This window comes from Lontra canadensis, unplaced genomic scaffold (assembly GCF_010015895.1).
Source record: "Lontra canadensis isolate GAN:19392208 unplaced genomic scaffold, GSC_riverotter_1.0 scaffold8, whole genome shotgun sequence".
Classification (NCBI taxonomy): Eukaryota; Metazoa; Chordata; class Mammalia; order Carnivora; family Mustelidae; genus Lontra; species Lontra canadensis.
The window spans coordinates 7,204,223-7,221,729 of NW_022631002.1; the positions used below are offsets into that span (position 1 = coordinate 7,204,223).

A 17,507-nucleotide genomic window follows, 5' to 3' on the forward strand; every position below is an offset into this window, starting at 1 on the left:
CACCAGGGCCATGGGAACCCTCCTGAGCCCCCGTTGTGAGGGCAGCTCTAAGTCTCAGGTCACCCTCCAGGACCCGAGACTCCTGTCCCCAGAGGACATGCTTTCTTCCCAGGGCAGAGCGTGCTTTCTCATTGAGCCCTCGCAGTATAGCCCAGAAAGGCAGGGTCTCTCCCTCTTCTCAGACCCAGTCTGGACTTGAAATTCTCCAGACCCATTCTTATGCTGGAGCCTCTTGAGCGTCCTCTGTTGCTGGCCTGGGGGGATCTGGCCCCATGTCTGCAGAGGTCCTGGATGGTGCCCTGACCCCACCCTCTGCCTGTTCTTTGGGTTTGCACCTTCTTCCACCATGAAGCAATCCAGCAAAGGTTACAGAATTCCTCCCTTTTACCAAGTGCCCACAGGTAAGGTTAAGGAAAGGGGAGGCAGTGACCCAGGTAATTAAAACTCCCAAACCCGACATTTCCTTAGTAGTGAAATTACTCCTTGCCGGGGCCTTAGCAGCCCGGATCTTCTGGGTTAGCCGTCTATACAGGTTGCGGGCACACCCTTGTTTCTCAGATACCCCGTGGTCTGGCTGGTGGCGTTTTTCTCTTTAGCTGCCAGAATCCTAAGCCTCGGGATGAGCGTGGACGACCCGTGCCCAACAGAGAAGGGACATCTGACACCTTGGTGGAACCAGAGTGTGTGTGGGCGTGGGGGTGTGGGGCATAGGTGGGACAGGCTGGCAGAGCTCCCAGGAGGGGGCGTGACGGAGGCAAACGCACAGGAACACGGTGGCGATGGCAGAGTGTGCGGTGCTCAGGGCCTGCCCCCGCTGCAGCGAGCGGGGGTGTCTTCAGGGAGTCTTGCTGGGGAATCTGAGCGATCTGCTTTGAGGTTCCTCTTTCTCCAGAGAGAGGAATTTCACCCAAACAGGATTTATTTAGCAGTGTCTGCCCCAGATTGACTCACGTTCCCGTCTGGGGATCCCTGATGCTCACATGACTCTGCCTGCTAACATATGTAAAAGCTGTTTGTTTTTAAAATTCATCTCTCGGGGAGGAGTGGGCTTGTGTAAATGAGGCCTGGCATAAACATCCGTGTTTGACGTTCCCCTGACAGCTGCCCGGGGCGGAGGAATTCCCTGTCTTGGGGAGGACGGCTGCTGGGGGGAGTTTCTGAGGCTCCTTGGGTGTGGACGCAAGGAGTGTGGGCATGATGCCCCGCACCCTGGCTGGTGGCCGTCCTCTGCCCTGCTCAGAGCGTGGTTGCCCCAAGAGTGGCAGGAGAAGCACGAGGGGGGACAGTTTGCTGACTGTAGCCACCAGCCTGGGGGGTGCAACAGAGAAGCACATTGGTAGAGAAGTGTAGGTGCGCATCTCATTCCATGTGACTTTCCAAAGTGGGGCAAGCTCCTAGCCATGTGCTCTCTGTCTTTGGGCCTCGTCGATGCCCCCTGGTTCATGACCTCCCACTGGGGCATGGTGCCCCACAGCCAAGTGGGGGAAGGTGAGGATGAGCCTGCTGGCCTTGTTAAATCCCAGTCTTCACTCCAGAATGCTTCTCTAGACCTTTCTCGTCTCTGGTCTCTTATTGGCCTCATTTTCCCCCCGACGTTGAACGTTCTCTACTTGGGCGTGTACCTGGATAGCGAGCAGCAAGCTGCCTACCTCTGTTTTTTTCCGTTTGGGGGTGTTCTCAGAGGGCTCTTTGGCTTAATTACATTGCATAGTATGGGTGTCCTTGACGTTCCCCTGTAAGGTTAAGGCTGAGGTTCTCAGATTTTATGTGTGTACGATTATGTGGCGCCTTGTTAACAATGACTGTCCCATAGAATCTGACTTACAAAGTCTGGGGCAGAGCCCAGAAGGTGGGTTTTTAATAAGCACCCCAGGTGACTCTAAGGCGTTTGAAACGTGCTCTGTGGCAAAACGGGGGTGGCGGTTAAGGCTCACATCAGACATCAGTTTAAGTCAGTTCATCGCTTTTTAAAAAAAATTTTAATTTTTTTTAAATTTTTTAAATTTTTTTAATTTTTAGCACTTCCTAAGGGCTAGTCACCACACTAGGTGCTTGGAGCAATAAAAAGATAGGTAGGGACTTCTCCCAGTAAGATGAGAGTGGCTGGCTCCAGGTCAGCGTTGAGAGGTTCCTGAGGCCAGCTCAGCGGAAGAAGTAACATGTATATTACACGCATGGCACAGCTTTGCTAGGCCCACGTTCACATCCTCTGTGATCACTGGGCTGATAAATTCTCCAGGCACTGTCAGCCTTTAACACTCTAGTTAGAACTAGCTTACTATCTTAGGTGTTAGGATAATGGGGGAAAGGAAAAGATTGGGAATCCGTACCAAAGACAGAAAGTGGTTTGGGGTTCTTAGATTGGACTCAAGACAGAGGGGTTCTGTGGTTCCAGAACTTGTCAGCAAGGGGTCAGAGGTGTAGTCAAGTAAAACCTGGCTCTGCTTATGATTTAAACCAGAGAAAAGCCTCGTTGAAGCTGGTGTCCGTGCCATGCAGAGATCTGAATGTTGTTTTCTTCCCCACCTTTCCCCACCTCCTCCGAGGATCCAGTTCCTCGTGGCTCGAGGTGAGCCAGTGGGGTCTATAGCACAGAGGCGGGATTATCTTTGGCTGCCAGAAGGGGCTGGGGAGATCCTGGCTTCGCTTTCCCAGCATTTGTTTTGGGGGTGGGCCGTTGCTTTTTATATGATTTTAACTTCTCGTTGGTGAATTAAGGTTCTGCATACAGAAAAGCAACTTATGTAACACGTTACTCATTTACTGCTGACTTCCCTGATCTGTGCTGTGGGAACAAATGCTAAATCGGGGCTCTGGCGGGTGGTGTTTTGGTTTCAGCCTGCATTTTCCCCAGCAATGTTTGTGAAGTGTGCGCAACGACTGAGTACTGCTCTTGATTCGGACTCCTCTGGTAATGACAAATGGCTCTGTGGTCCGGAACCATCTGCCTCAGTATCCCTTGGGGAGCTTGTTAGAAATGGGCTCCACCCCAGTCGAATGAATCCAGATCTCAGGGGCAGGGTGTGGGTTATGCATTTCCAATGCGGAATTTTAACTATATGGTCATCTCAGAGGAAGTATTTGGTTTCTCCGCAGTGGTTCAAGGATCCATTTGCTGGTAGAGCCGGTCACACGTTAGATGTTAAGCTTGTGTGTGAATAGGATTTGGTCCCCCAAAGGTTTATAATCTGACATCACTTCTTCTTGTTGACGCACTCGTCCACCAGGCATCTCTCTCTCTCTCTCTTTCTTTCTTTCTCTCTCCCTCTTTCTGTTTCTCTAAAATAGACCAGTTTCATCTGTATGGAAAAGCTGTTGAGTTAGCTGCCTTCTCTCATGGCCTGGTCCAGGAGAACCGGTTGGCACGCTCTTGTCTGAGCAGGCGGGAGCACCAGGACTTTACAGATTCAGTGAGCCCCTAACCTGTGGAAGCATCCCTCACTCCGAGCCAGCGTTCCGCCCCGAGCACGAGCACTGCCGCAGGCGCCCAGCGTTCTCTGAATGTCCCTGAAGCTGGTGAGCTTCGAGCGCTGGTGCTGAGCCCGTGGCCTCATGTGCGCTGTCTTGGAATTCTGAGAAGCCGTTCCCTTGCGTCCTGACGACTGTTGCCTGTCGTGCGGGCCCTGCAGCTCAGATGCTGCTTGGTTCAGTGTTTTCAGAATGGTTCCTATCATTGAATGAGTCACCCCACACAAACAGGCAGCATTTGCCATTTCTGTCCATTGATCTTTTAAAATGATCTCAGCTTTCACTTCTATAATGTTTGTTTATCTCTTCCCACGCCTCTTCCTGCACAATTTATTGTTTTGCCCTTCATTGATCATCGGGGAGTAAGCGTGTTTTAAAAGCACCTCAGGACTCAGCAGGAGCGTCGGTAGGGCCCTGTGGCATCTAAGAACTTAGGGCTCTCACACGTGGAGCCAGCATCAGAGTCCCCGAAGGGTGTGTCAGAACACAAGGTTGTTCTGCCAACCCTCCAGAGGTCTGTTTCAGTAGAGGTCGAGTAGATCCCAGGAGTCTGCCTTTCTAGAAGTTTCCCAGATGCTGCCGCTGGTCTGGGGACCCCACTTGCAGATCCACTGCTCCAGGCTAATGAGCACCAGGAGGGTTGAGATGAAAATGGCAGTTGATGGTCCTTGACTGAGTGGAAGCCCTTCTGCTCTGGACCTTGAGTTGGCATTCGTGAACATCCTAACGGGGAAAGTTTGTGAAATGAGTTAAGTTCAAAGTTTTATAGGATAAGAACTCTTCTTTGATGAGGCCTTGGGGTTTACAGAGCACTTTTTGTGATTCTCATATGGTCCTGAGAGCTAGCTGTGGCTGTTCTACCCATTTTACAGAGGAGAAGACCGAGGGTACGTGTGCCCAGATTGGAACAAGGAGAGAAATCCAGGTAATTCAACTCCAGAGCTGGCCTCTACACCACTGCCCCTCCGGCTTGCGGGCAGTACAGGGCAGTCCCTAAAGCCCCTATCCCTGACAAACACATGCCCTGATTGCAGAGGGTGGGAGAGCTTGGGCCGGGAGTGCTGATGGAGCATTTGAACTTGCCCTTCTTCCTTATTATTGGAAGGATAGACTCTTTCTAAGCCTGAGATAGTGGGACTAACTCTGTGCCATTCAGTTTGAAACCCTGGATAAGATGGTCAATTCCCGAAAAAACAAAACAGAAAAACAACTTAAGGAAATGAACTCAAGGACGATGAACTCAAGGACGACCAGAAAACCTGAACAGGATCTATAACGATTAAAGAAATCATTAACTGAATCATCACAAAGTACTCATAAAAATAGCAGCAAGAAGGCCCACAAGGCCCAGATGGTTTTATAGGCGAGTGTACTCAATACTTCAGAGTAGATCAATCCCTGTCTTATCCAAATGATTACAGAGAACAGAAGAAAAAGGAGAAACACTCCCAACCCCTTTGATGAGGCAAGTGTAACCTGGATTTCCAAGCCAGACAAGGAGGGGAAATGCAAGCAAAATCACAGGTCAGTTCTACTTAAGGATATAGTGCTGAATGTCCCGGATACTTCCTCAAAACTAGAAGTTGCTAGAGAAACTTCTCACTCCGTGCCCTGAACATGACCCCAGTTCATGACCTTTAGAGTCACCACTGCTTCTTGAGGTGCCCAGACTGCCTCCGGAAGAGGCCGAGGGGAAAGTTGGCTCCGAGTGCCACGGTCTGCGGCCACCAGCCACAGAGTGAACCACGTCAGCGACCTCTGGTCCACGCAGGTGTCTGTCTGCCCCGCCCCAGCTGTTCTGCCAGCACACTTGAGACACCCGCCCCCAGGCGCATAGACGCTGACCAGCCTCTGTGTTATTCAGAAGTGGGTCATTTTCCAAACCAGTATTAGCAACAGCAGCAGCCTGGGGAGTGGGGGGTTGTCTGGTTTGTCTTTCCAAGCGTGGCCAGTAAGTGACCAGGGGCTAAGGAATGAACTTAAACCTCTCTTACGGGGTAACGTGAAGACCTTTCAGCTTGGCCACTGCCTCGGAGTGAAAGCGCCAGACGGGGATGGAAAATCTGACTGTCCCCTGACCCATGGCAAGTCCAAGGGGGAAATCAACATCGTGGTTGGTCGGTTCCCCGCTCCTGGATTAGGTTTTTGGCATCCAGAGAAGCTGATGTCGAGATTCGGAGATCGACTCATCACTTTCCTTGTCAGCTCAGATACTCTTTTCCCCTGTCAGCTACCTCAAAACAAGTCTTAGGAACTGTTTCCAAGTGGCCATTCATTAGCGGTGAACCCGAGCAAGTGGGGGAGCAGTAAAGCACCCCCACACCCCATCCCCCCAGAGGGTGCAAGCAGTAAGAGGGCGCCTTGTCTGCAGAGGATCTCAAAATAGTAACAGAAATCGGCTTGCCAACTCCTTCTCCCCGTCGGCGTGGACCCCCAGGCCCTTGGCTTACCCCCACCTCCCAACACTCAGACAAAAGCCCAGTCCTCTTTGATGATTAGGGCACTGGTGGTGCTGAGCCCCTCCTGGGTCCTGCACGTGGGATAGCTTTCAGTCCCCTCAGCGTTTCTCGGAGTTAGCGGCGGGACAGCGTAGCTGCACAGCAAGGTCTGCAGTGATTGGCCTTGCCTCTGAACAGGAAGACTGAGGCTCAGTCGAAGAGGTTGAGACACAGAGATCAGAGGGGAGGGCTTGGGCGTGGTGCCAGGACCAGTGATGCTAAAGCTCTCAGAGGTCTGTGGACAGTTTTAGGTTTTAAGAAGGAAGAAAACGCACTGCAGCAATTTAAGTTCAAACCAGCACAAGCTTCCCTGTGTCCTGGGGCACGATTCTGGCCAGGACCCCCGGGGCCTGCCTCTGAGACATCTTTAGTGGTTCCAAAGATGCTGACTTGGCGTTCCAGGGAAGTGGAATGACTAGCAGTGAGCGATTTCCCTCTGGGCCTCAGATTAGAAGGAACATATACCACACACACACAACTAGAATCTGAGGCCTCACTGAGAAGGCGACATCCAAGTAAAGCCTGGAAATGGTGAGAACATCTTGTTTTAACTTAAAAAACCCATTTGTGTCAGGCGTGTGGATCTGCTTCCCTTTGAGGTGCCCGGAGTTTTCTAGCATCCAGACTGTCCGCTCCCTGACAGACATGTATGCTGCCTCCAAAGATACCCTCTGGCCAACCCTAGCTCTTGGCAACTCTGTCCCACTTTTCCAAGCTCTGTCATTGTGATTTCAGTTTACAAATGAGCACGAGGGTCTTCTTGCGTTCCTGCTGGGGTGTTCCTCTCCCAGGGAGTGGCCCGAACATCGTCTTACCACCAGCACTTAGTGTGGTGGGTAGATGAAGGCGTTTGTCCATGTGGCCTCTGGCAAATGGCCCAGCCTCTCTGGGCCAAGTTCTTCATTCCTAAAGTACGGATACTTGTGGGGTTGGGGTACAGAAGACATGAACTCCTCCCCAGAAAGCTCTAAGAATTTTACCTGCCATAGGGTGGACATTTGGTGAATATTAGCTTTTATTATTTCACACCCCTCCCAGTTTTCCAACTGGATCTTTGTGTTTTCCTACTTGCGTTTTAGAGCACTTAACATATTGTGTGTATCGGGGCACCTGGGTGGCTCAGTTAGTTGAGCGACTGCCTTCGGCCGAGATCATGATCCCAGAGTCCTGGGATTCAAGTCCCTCATCAGGCTCCCAGCTCCGCGGGTAGTCTGCTTCTGCCTCTGACCTCCCCTCTCATGCTCTCTCTCTCACTCTCTCTCTCCCAAATAATAATAAAAAAATACTGTGTGTATCAATCCTTTCTTATAGATGTTTACTCATCTGGTCCTCTTTGAGTGACTACAATATACCAGACACTGTTTAGACAAGTAATTGCAGTGCCTTGTACCACAGAGAGATGAGAAGATGATCTTGAAGTAGCTGTGGGCAGGGATGCCCAAGCCAGCTGGGGAGGGAGTTAGAGAGGGCTTCTTGGAGGAGGTGATGCACAAGCTGATAGAAGGATCCAGAAGGAGCCAGGAAGAAGGCAGGGATGGTGGGGGTGTTGACGGCAGGCTCAGGACCACAGCCAAGGATCCACATGTGGGGGCTTGGAGCTCTATCACAAGAAATGTGGCAGCCCCGCCAGTTGTAGTCTAGCCCACAGGGGAGCCTGAGGCTCTAGGGGGTTCCGTCAGGGTCGGCTGGAGGATCAGACGGGGAGCCTGCAGTAGGAGGGTGTTTTTGGATTCCGTCTGGAAGAGGCTGAGGAAGTCCTTCACACAGCTCACACTCTCCAGGGCCTGCAGAGCCTGCCCATCCTGGCGTGCCTGGCACCGGGTGCACACCTGTCTCCCTGTGCTCTAAGTGTGTGTGGGCGGCCCGTCTCTCCTCTTCTGTCGTGGCTCACCCAACAGCGATTCCCCGTGTCGGTTGGAGTCCAGTTTTGCTTGCACTCGTAGAGCAATATTTCTTCAATGGCAGCATGGACCTCGGTGTGTAAGGGTCACAACCTGATCACGTAGGTGATCTCTGCTTGCTTCGCTCCCTGAGAGCCTTCTGAGCCCCGTGAGGGCAGGCGGGGGTCTCTCTTTTGCCCATGATAGGTGCTTAAGAAACACCTGCCGAATGAGGGAGTGGATGAACAGACAAAAGAGAGAAAGTGAGAGTCCCTTGCTGCTATGTGATGTGGGTCCTGTGCCAGGTCCACGCCCCCCCCTTCACTATGTCAGCATCACCCCCACCTGGGGCTGTCCCGTGTTCTCACATTGCGCTCCCTGCTCCTGGGGACGTGACACGCAGAGCTAATGTTTTGTCAGGTTCTTTGCAGCAGCAACGGAAGGATCCCCTTTCCCTTGCGTGTCTGACAGTTGTTTTCACCATCTGCCGAGAGGGCCCTACTTGCTACGCTTCTTCTCCCTTAATATTCACGGTGTCTCGCAGGCTCTGAATTAGACGCCCGGGCTCCCCCCGCACCGCCCCCAGCCCTGCCCCCCATCCAGGGCACTGCAGGTCCATTTCTCAGAGTGCATTCCCTTTGGGTTGCACTTCCGTGTTTTGCATAGTCCTTGGCTGCGGAAGCGAATATGCAGTAGACTCCTTAGTAGAAATCCCAGTGCAGGAAGTGATTAGATTTCTCCTTTAAACTTGCTGTGAACTCTGGAGGTAGTCGGGCAAGGACGGCCTAGGAGACAGAGGGTCTGTGACCAAAGATGCAGTCTGCTCTTGTGGAGGCGCTACCCCTCCCAGTAGTTCTAAGTAACATTGGAACCTCAGCTTCCCTGAAATTCAGGACATGTCCAGAGGCATCATTACAACATGCCAGACGATGGCTAACGTGACGAAGTATGATTTTCAAAAGTTCATCCATTTGGGCTTTGCTGGTGAATTCGGGGATTCTGGACTCGGGGACAGTGAGGGGCTGGGACAGCCACCAGCCGTGAAATAATCCCACGCGTATGGAGTTCGGGTGCATGTTGGGTACTTTGAACTCTTCGTGACACTAGTGGGTGCAGTGACGGGGGGTGTTTTCAACTTCATTCCCCGCTGAAGATCCTGACCGCCCAGCCATGCTTCTGTTGAAAGACGCTGCTGTCCCCGACTGCCGAGTCTGGTTCCTCCCGATGCACGGGACATGTAAACCTTGTCCCCCCCACCCTCGCCTTCCCCTCTCAGGGTGCTCTCAGAACTGTTCACAAGGCGTTAGGGATCTTGGGTGAGTCAACCACAGACCAGGAAATGGCTTTCATGCACAAGAACTATCACTTTCTCTTCTAAGAACTGCAGCTGGGAAACCCTAACCCTGCCGTCGACAAAGCGATGGCTTCGCTCAACCGTGGAGCTGATGAGTCTTCTCTTTTATTTATTTTAAGCCTTCTTACCGCCCCTCTCTGCCATAGTTTGCAGCTGAAGGGGCTCCCATGTGAATTGCCCTGCAGGGGGTCCCAGCTCTCCCTCCTCTCTGTGAATCAGTCTGCTTCCCAAGGCGCTGACCGAGACTGGAGAGAATGGACAGGACAGGCGATGCCTGGCTCGTGTCTCTCCATGGGGCCAGCAGCAGACCTCTGTCCTGCTGTCTGGCCTCTTCCCACTCCTTCTCCTTCATTCAGGAGATGGAAACTTCTGTAGGTCCTCCATTACATGCCTGGCACTTATTCCTTTATCGGCTCATCAGGTTCAGCAATGGCTGAGCCATTTCTGTGTTCTGGGCTGTCCTGGTCCTGGAGATTTAAGAATGCCCAACATGACCCTTGTCTTTATGACTCTGAGGGTGAGGAGGGAGTCAGACAGTCGGGAAAAGGTATGTCAGGATTGGCAAGGTATGCAAGGTAATTATCCTGCAGCAGGATTCCCTCCTACAATGTCCAGTATGGTGGCTACCGGGCACATGTGGAGAGATTTCAGTTAATTAAAATTAAACAAAGATTTTACAATTTCAGTAGCCATATGTAACTATTGGCTACTATATTGGGTGGAACAGCATAGAACATTTCCATCATGGCAGGACGTTCTACTGGAAAGCAGGATCTGCCTGTTTCTGCCCATCAGCCTGTCCCAGGTGCCAGGCATCTCATAGACACTCACTAATTATGCACTGAATGGATGGTGAAAGGTAGAGTAGAGGCTATAAAAGAATGAGGATGTACAAAAACAGCCACAAGAAGAGGGACGAGCTGCTCTGTAACAGCACATGCCAGTAACAGCAGAGCTGCATTGAGATGGATGAGACCTTTAGCACATGGGCTTTCCAGGACAGAGAGGGGGTTTGGTCTCTCAACCTCTTTCTTCTGTGTGCTGATGGCTGAGACCACAAACAGTGTTACTACTTTCTGTCCAAGGGAAGGAAAATTCATAGTATGGACACTGCGTTGTCTCCCTGGATGTCTCTGAGAGGTGAGATCTCGCTCAGCTGCCATGGGGCAGAAGGAGCAGGTGTGATATGAGTCATCTAGGTGTAAGATCAACCTGATTTCAGAAAATAAATGTTTCCATGCACAGGACCAATTCAAAGGTGTGGGAGTGTGACCAGCACATTGAGAAATGAATATGGAATGTGTCCCAACGTCAAGAGTGTCAACCATGAGGTTGGCACATGGTACAATGGGGTTGCTCCATTTGTTTTTCACTCATTCATTTCCCTGATGAGCACTTTGCAGAGCATTTGCTGTTCACCAGGCACTGTGCTCAGCCCTGCGGATGCAGAACTGAGTGACTTTCAGGCTGGTCCCCACAGAGTTCAGTGGGGGCATCAAGCAGGTGTGCAGGTGATGAGAACACTGCAAAATGAGCTCGGCTTGGTAATAGCATCAAGCATCACCTGACATCGGTCCAAGTTGAGCGACTGCCTTCGGTATAATGTCCAAGTTTTCCTTCCTGCCCTGTGCAGTGAATACTGGGCTCTTAGTCGGAGGGCCCAGGACTGGTGTTAGATTTGAGCCTTGGTGGTTGAATTAAGCCTCAGGTTTGAAATCAAGATGCTGGAGGGTAAACCCTATTCTGGCACTTTCTGATGGCATGATGGCCTTGGCTTTTTGGTTTATTCTTCTGTAAAATGGGGATAAAATTGGGTTTTACAGGGTTGTTGTTAGAGTTGGATGAGGTAAACTATGTGAATCGCATACCAAATACCCAACAAAATATAGGTGTTGCCTCTGGTGAGCCATCGAGAGAAAAGACTTTGAAGATGAGGCTATATTGACCCTAAAATCTCCATTTTGGATGGTTCTGGGCAGGTGTAGAAAATCTCCTAGCCCCACTGCCTGTGATAAACCAAGAGTTGCCTGAGTTCCTGAGAGAGACCATGTCAGCGTGAAAGAAGCATGGATAGTGCTGTCCCTCAATTGGGGACAGTGTCCTCTGGTGATCTGTCTGAACTTTCCCTTCCTTCCTCCTGTGCCCTTCTGTGCCTGAGGTTTGACATGGTCTTGGTGGGGAAAATGGGCAGAGAACCCGCTCCCTGCCTGGACTGGACATGTTTCTTGAAAGATGATACTGTGTGGTAGAAGTCTCCTGTGGTCCGCGGCTCATCAGTGCTATCCTCTGTGGCCTCTCTAGCCCTTTACCTCTCCCCGCTCCGAACCCAGAGCAGCTTCCCTTGTTTTTCTATTTCTCCTTATGCGTCTTACAAACTGCAGTGCACTTCCTGGAACACCTTTCCTTCCTGCACACTGACAGCTGCATGCCATTTCCTGAGAGTTTTGGAGCCATCCCTCCATTTCTCAGTGGATTGGCCTGGTTTCCTCCTCCTTGTAGCTCAGCTGAGATGATTTTTTTCTGTCTTTAAGGGTCTTTCCTTAGGGAATCCTTCACCCACCTGTATTCTTTCATCTTTTGTTCAAATTGATCATCTCTGTCTTTTAATATATTAATCTAATATTCTTGCAGATTAATGTGATTATTAATATATTTGGATTCTTTCTTTTATTTTGCATTATGTGTCTCTGCTCCTTCTCCCATCACCTCAGTGACATTTTGAAGCTTTTTTATTGAATTGTACATTTTATAGGTTCCCTTGCCCTGGGCTGACTTGGAAGCCAGCCACATATTGTATTTGTATTCTTAAATTTTAGCATTCATATTCAACTATGAATTTTTTCAAACAAACAGGGTGTTCTCCTATTGAATATAGCAAGGAGGATACTACATGGCTTTTAATTCACATTAGACATTGTTTTTGTTTTATACACCCAATGTTGTTAAACACCAAAGATTGTGTTTATTTCTGTAGTGAGTAATTACATTTATGAAAAATTTTTTCACTTACTGACAATTTTTAAGACCAGCTTTGTTTCTTGAGTCCTATGTCTTCCTCGGAATTAACTGTTTTATATGGTGAAGTTTCTCTTTGTGATTCCTTAAGACTCTTATAGATAGATACTCTTGGCATTGGGGGGTCTGAAAAATGCTTGTTTGCTCAGGCCTTTAAATGCTGCTTTAACTGGGTATAAAAGTCTTGGTTGATGCTTATTTTCTCAACATTCCGATGGCAGAATTTCCTCTTTCTTCCCAGGCCAGTGCTGTTGCTGTTGCTATCAGTCTGTCTACCCTTTGTGATGATCTGATTTTTTTTTCCTCCAGGCTACATTTTAAGATTTTCTCTTTACTCCTGACATGCTGCCGTTCATCATTTGTCTCTTCATCTTGCTTACTTACCAGAGTGCTCTTTAAAACGAAGAACTTGCCCTTTTTTTAAGTTCTAGAAAATACTCAGCTCTTACCTCTTCAAATATTCTTTTCTTAGAGTTACCCCATGAGTAGGACTTTAGTTTGATTCTTATTTGCAGAATATATTTTTAAAGTGTGTTTGACTTTTTTTTATATTAACATATAATGTATTATTTTCCCCAAGGGTACAGGTCTGTGAATCATCAAGCATACACATTTCACAGCACTCATCATAGCACATACCCTCCCCAATGTCTACAACCCAGCCACCCTAACCCTACCTGCCCCACCAGCAACCCTCAATTTGTTTCATGAGATTAAGAGTCCCTTATGGTTTGTCTCCCTCCGGATCCCTTCATGTTTCATTTTTTCCCTCCCTAACCCCCACGACTCCCTGCCCTGACTCTCAAATTCCTCATATCAGAGAGATCAAATGATAATTGTCTTTCTCCGACTGACTTATTTCGTTTAGCATAATACCCTCTAGTTCCATCCATGTCATTGCAAATAGCAAGATGTCATTTTTGCTGGCTGCATAGTATTCTTGTGTGTGTGTGTGTGTGTGTGTGTGTGTGTGTGTGTGTGTGTGTGTATCTCACATCTTCTTTATCCATTCATCTGTTGATGGACATCTAGATTCTCTCCATAGTTTGGCTATTGTGGACATTGCTGCTATAAACATTCGGGTGCATGTGCCCCTTTGGATAACTACATTTGTATCCTTAGGGTAAATACCCAGTAGTGAGATTTCTGGGTCGTAGGGTAGCTCTATTTTCAACTTTTTGAGGAGCCTCTATACTGTTTTCCAGAGTAGCTGTACCAGCTTGCATTCCCACCAACAGTGTAGGAGGGTTCCCCTTTCTCCACATCCTCACCAACATCTTGCATTTCCTGACTTGTTAATTTTAGCCTTTCTGACTATTGTGAGGTGGTATCTCACTCTGGTTTTGATTTGTGATGTTGAGCACTTATTCATGTGTCTGTTGGCTATTTGGATGTCTTCTTTGCAGAAATGTCTGTTGATGACTTCTGCCCATTTCTTGATTGGATTATTTGTTCTTTGGGTGTTGAGTTTGTTAAGTTCTTATAGATTTTAGATACTAGCCTGTTATCTGATATGTCATTTGCAAATATCTTCTCCCATTCTGTCAGTTGTCTTTTGGTTTTGTTGACTGTTTCCTTTGCTCTGCAAAAGCTTTTGATCTTGATGAAGTCCCAGTAGTTCATTTTTGCCCTTGCTTCTCTTGCCTCTGGTGATGTTTCTAGGAAGAAGTTGCTATGGCTGAGGTCGAAGAGGTTGCTGCCCGTGTTCTCCTCAAGGATTTTGATGGACTCTGGTCTCACATTGAGTTCTTTCATCCATTTTGCGTCTGTTTTTGTGTGTGATGTAAGGAAATGGTGTGTCCCAAAGATTTTAAACAGTTGCGTTTTCATTTTCATTTGTTCCCATGAATTTTTTAATTCTTGGATCATTCTTCTGCATGTGGCTGTCCAATTTTCCCAACACCATTTGTTGAAGAGACTGTCTTTTTTCCATTGGACATTCTTTACTGCTTCATCAAAGATTAGTTGACCATGGAATTGAGGATCCGTTTCTGGGCTCTCTATTCTATTCCATTGATCTGTGTGTCTGTTTTTGTGCCAGTACCATACTGTCTTAATGATTACAGCTTTGTAATAGAGCTTGATGTCTGGAATTGTGATGCTGCCAACTTTGGTTTTCTTTTTCAACATTCCTCTGGCTATTCAGGGTCTTTTCTTTTCCATATAAATTTTATGATTATTTGGTCAATTTCTTTGAAAAATATTAATGGTATTTTGAGAGGGATTGCATTAAATGTATAGATTGGTTTAGGTAGCATAGACATTTTCACAACATATGTTCTTCCAATCCATGAGCATGGAATGTGTTTCCATTTCTTGGTGTCTTCCTCAATTTCTTTCATGAGTTCTTTATAGTTTTCTGAGTACAGATTCTTTTCCTCTTTGGTTAGGTTTATTCCTAGGTATCTTATGGTTTGGGGTGCAATTGTAAATGGCTCGACTCCTTAATTTCTCTTTCTTCTCTTGCTGTTGGTGTATAGAAGTATAATTGATTTCTGTGCATTGATTTTATATCCTGACACTTTACTGAATTCCTGTATGAGTTCTAGCAGTTTTGGAGTGGAGTCTTTTGGGTTTTCTACATAAACTGTCATATCATCTGCAAAGAGTGAGAGTTTGACTTCTTTGCCTATTTGGATGCCTTTTATTTCTTTTTGTTGTCTGAATGCTGAGACTAGGACTCTGTTGAATAGCAATGGTGATAGTGGACATCCCTGCTGTGTTCCTGACCTAAAGGAAAAAGCTCTCAAATTTTCCCCATTGAGAATGATATTCACTGTGGGTTTTTCATAGATGGCTTTGATGTTATTGAGGTATATACCCTCTATTCCTACACTTTGAAGAGTTTTGATCAAGAAAGGATGCTATACTTTGTCAAATGCTTTTTCAGCATCTATTGAGAGTATCATATGGCTCTTGTTCTTTCTTTTATTAATGTATTGCATTACATTGATTGATTTGCAGATGTTGAACCAACCTTGCAGCCCAGGAACAAATCCCATTTGGTTGTGGTGAATAATCCTTTTATTTTTTTTTAAAGATTTTATTTATTTATTTGACAGACAGAGAGATCACAAGTAGGCAGAGAGGCAGGCAGAGAGAGGGGGAAGCAGGCTCCCTGCGGAGTAGAGAACCCGATGCGGGGCTCGATCCCAGAACCCTGGGATCATAACCTGAGCCGAAGGCAGAGGCTTAAGCCACTGAGCCACCCAGGTGCCCTACTCCTTTTATTTTTTCTTAAAGATTTTATTTATTTATTTGAGATAGAGGGAGATCATGAGAGGGGGAAGGTCAGAGGGGGAAGCAGACCCCCTGCTGAGCAGGGAGCCTGATGCAGAGCTCGATCCCAAGATTCAGGATCATGATCTGAACTGAAGGCAGTTGCTCAAGCAACTGAGCCACCCAGGTGTCCAGTGAATAATCCTTTTAATGTACTGTTGGATCCTACTGGCTAGTATTTTGGTGAGAATTTTCACACCTGTGTCCATCAAGGATATTGGTCTGTAATTCTCCTTTTTGATGGGGTCTTTTTCTGGTTTTGATGGGGTCTTTGGTAATGCTGGCCTCATAAAATGAGTTTGGAAGTTTTCCTTCCATTTCCATTTTTGCGAACAGTTTCTGGAGAATAGGTATTGGTTCTTCTTTAAATGTTTGGTAGAATTACCCTGGGAAGCCGTCTGGCCCTGGGCTCTTGTTTGTTGGGAGATTTTTGATGACTGCTTCAATCTCCTTAACTGATTATGGGTCTGTTCAGGTTTTCTATTTCTTCCTGGTTCAGCTTTGGTAGTTATATGTCTCTAGGAATGCATCCATTTCTTCTAGATTGTCAAATTTGCTGGCGTATAGTTGCTCATAATACGTTCTTATAATTGTTTGTATTTCTTTGGTGTTGGTTGTGTTCTCTCCTCTTTCATTCATTATTTTATTTATTTGGGTCCTTTCTCTTTTCTTTTTCATAAGTCTGGACAGGGGTTTATCAATCCTATTAATTCTTTCAAAGAAACAGCTCCTAGTTTCGTTGATTTGTTCTACTGTTTTTTTGGTTTTTATTTCATTGATTTCTGCTCTGATCTTTATTATTTCTCTTCTCCTGCTGGATTTAGGCTTCATTTGCTGTTCTTTCTCCAGCTCCTTTAGGTATAGGGTTAGGTTGTGTACTTGAGATCTTTCTTGTTTCTTGAGAAAGGCTTGTATTGCTGTATACTTTCCTCTGAGGACCGCCTTTGCTGTGTCCCAAAGATTTTGAACAGTTGTGTTTTCATTTTCATTTGTTTCCATGAATTTTTTCAATTCTTCTTTAATTTCCTGGTTGACCTATTCATTCTTCAGTAGGATGCTCTTTAGCCTCCATGTATTTGAGCTCTTTCCGACTTTCCTCTTGTGATTGAGTTCTAGTTTCAAAGCATTGTGGTCTGAAAATATACAGGGAATGGTCCCAGTCTTTTGGTGCAGGCTGAGACCTGATTTGTGACTCAGAATGTGATCTATTCTGGAGAATGTACCATGTTCACTAGAGAAGAATGTGTATTCTGTTGCTTTGGGATGGAATGTTCTGAATATATCTGTGATGTCCATCTGGTCCACTGTGTCATTTAAAGCCTTTATTTCCTTGTTGATCTTTTGCTTGGATGATCTGTCCATTTCAGTGATGAGGGTGTTAAAGTCCCCTGCTATTATTGTATTATTGTTGATGTGTTTCTTTGATTTTGTTATTAATTGGTTTATATAATTGGCTGCTCCCATGTTAGGGGCATAAATATTAGAAATTGTTAGATCTTCTTGTTGGACAGACTCTTTGAGTATGATATAGTGTCCTTCCTTATCTCTTATTATAGTCTTTGGCTTAAAATCTAATTTATCTGATATAAGGATTGGCACCCCTACTTTCTTTTGATGTCTATGAGCATGGTAAATTATTTTCCACCCCTCACTTTAAATCTGGAGGTGTCTTTGGGTCTAAAATGAGTTTCTTGTGGATGGCATATCGATGGGTCTTGTTTTTTTCAATCCATTCTGATACCCTGTGTCTTTTGATTGGGGCCTTCAGCCCATTTACATTCAGGGTAACTATTGAAAGATATGAATTTAGTGCCATTGTATTGCCTGTTACTGTATATTGTCTCTGTTCCTTTCTGGTCTGTTACTTTTAGGGTCTCTGTTTGCTTAGAGGACCCCTTTCAGTATTTCTTATAGGGCTGGTTTGGTGTTTGCAAATTCTTTTAGTTTTTGTTTGTCCTGGACGCGCTTTATTTCTTCTTCTATTTTCAATGACAGCCTATCTGGATATAGTAT

General features: G+C 46.9%; 1 protein-coding gene across 1 annotated transcript in view; it reads left to right on the forward strand.

The window, feature by feature from the left end:
• The window catches only part of CDYL2 (chromodomain Y like 2), a 157,817-nt gene that overhangs the window by 107,134 nt on the left and 33,176 nt on the right, over positions 1 to 17,507 (forward strand). The window lies entirely within an intron of this gene.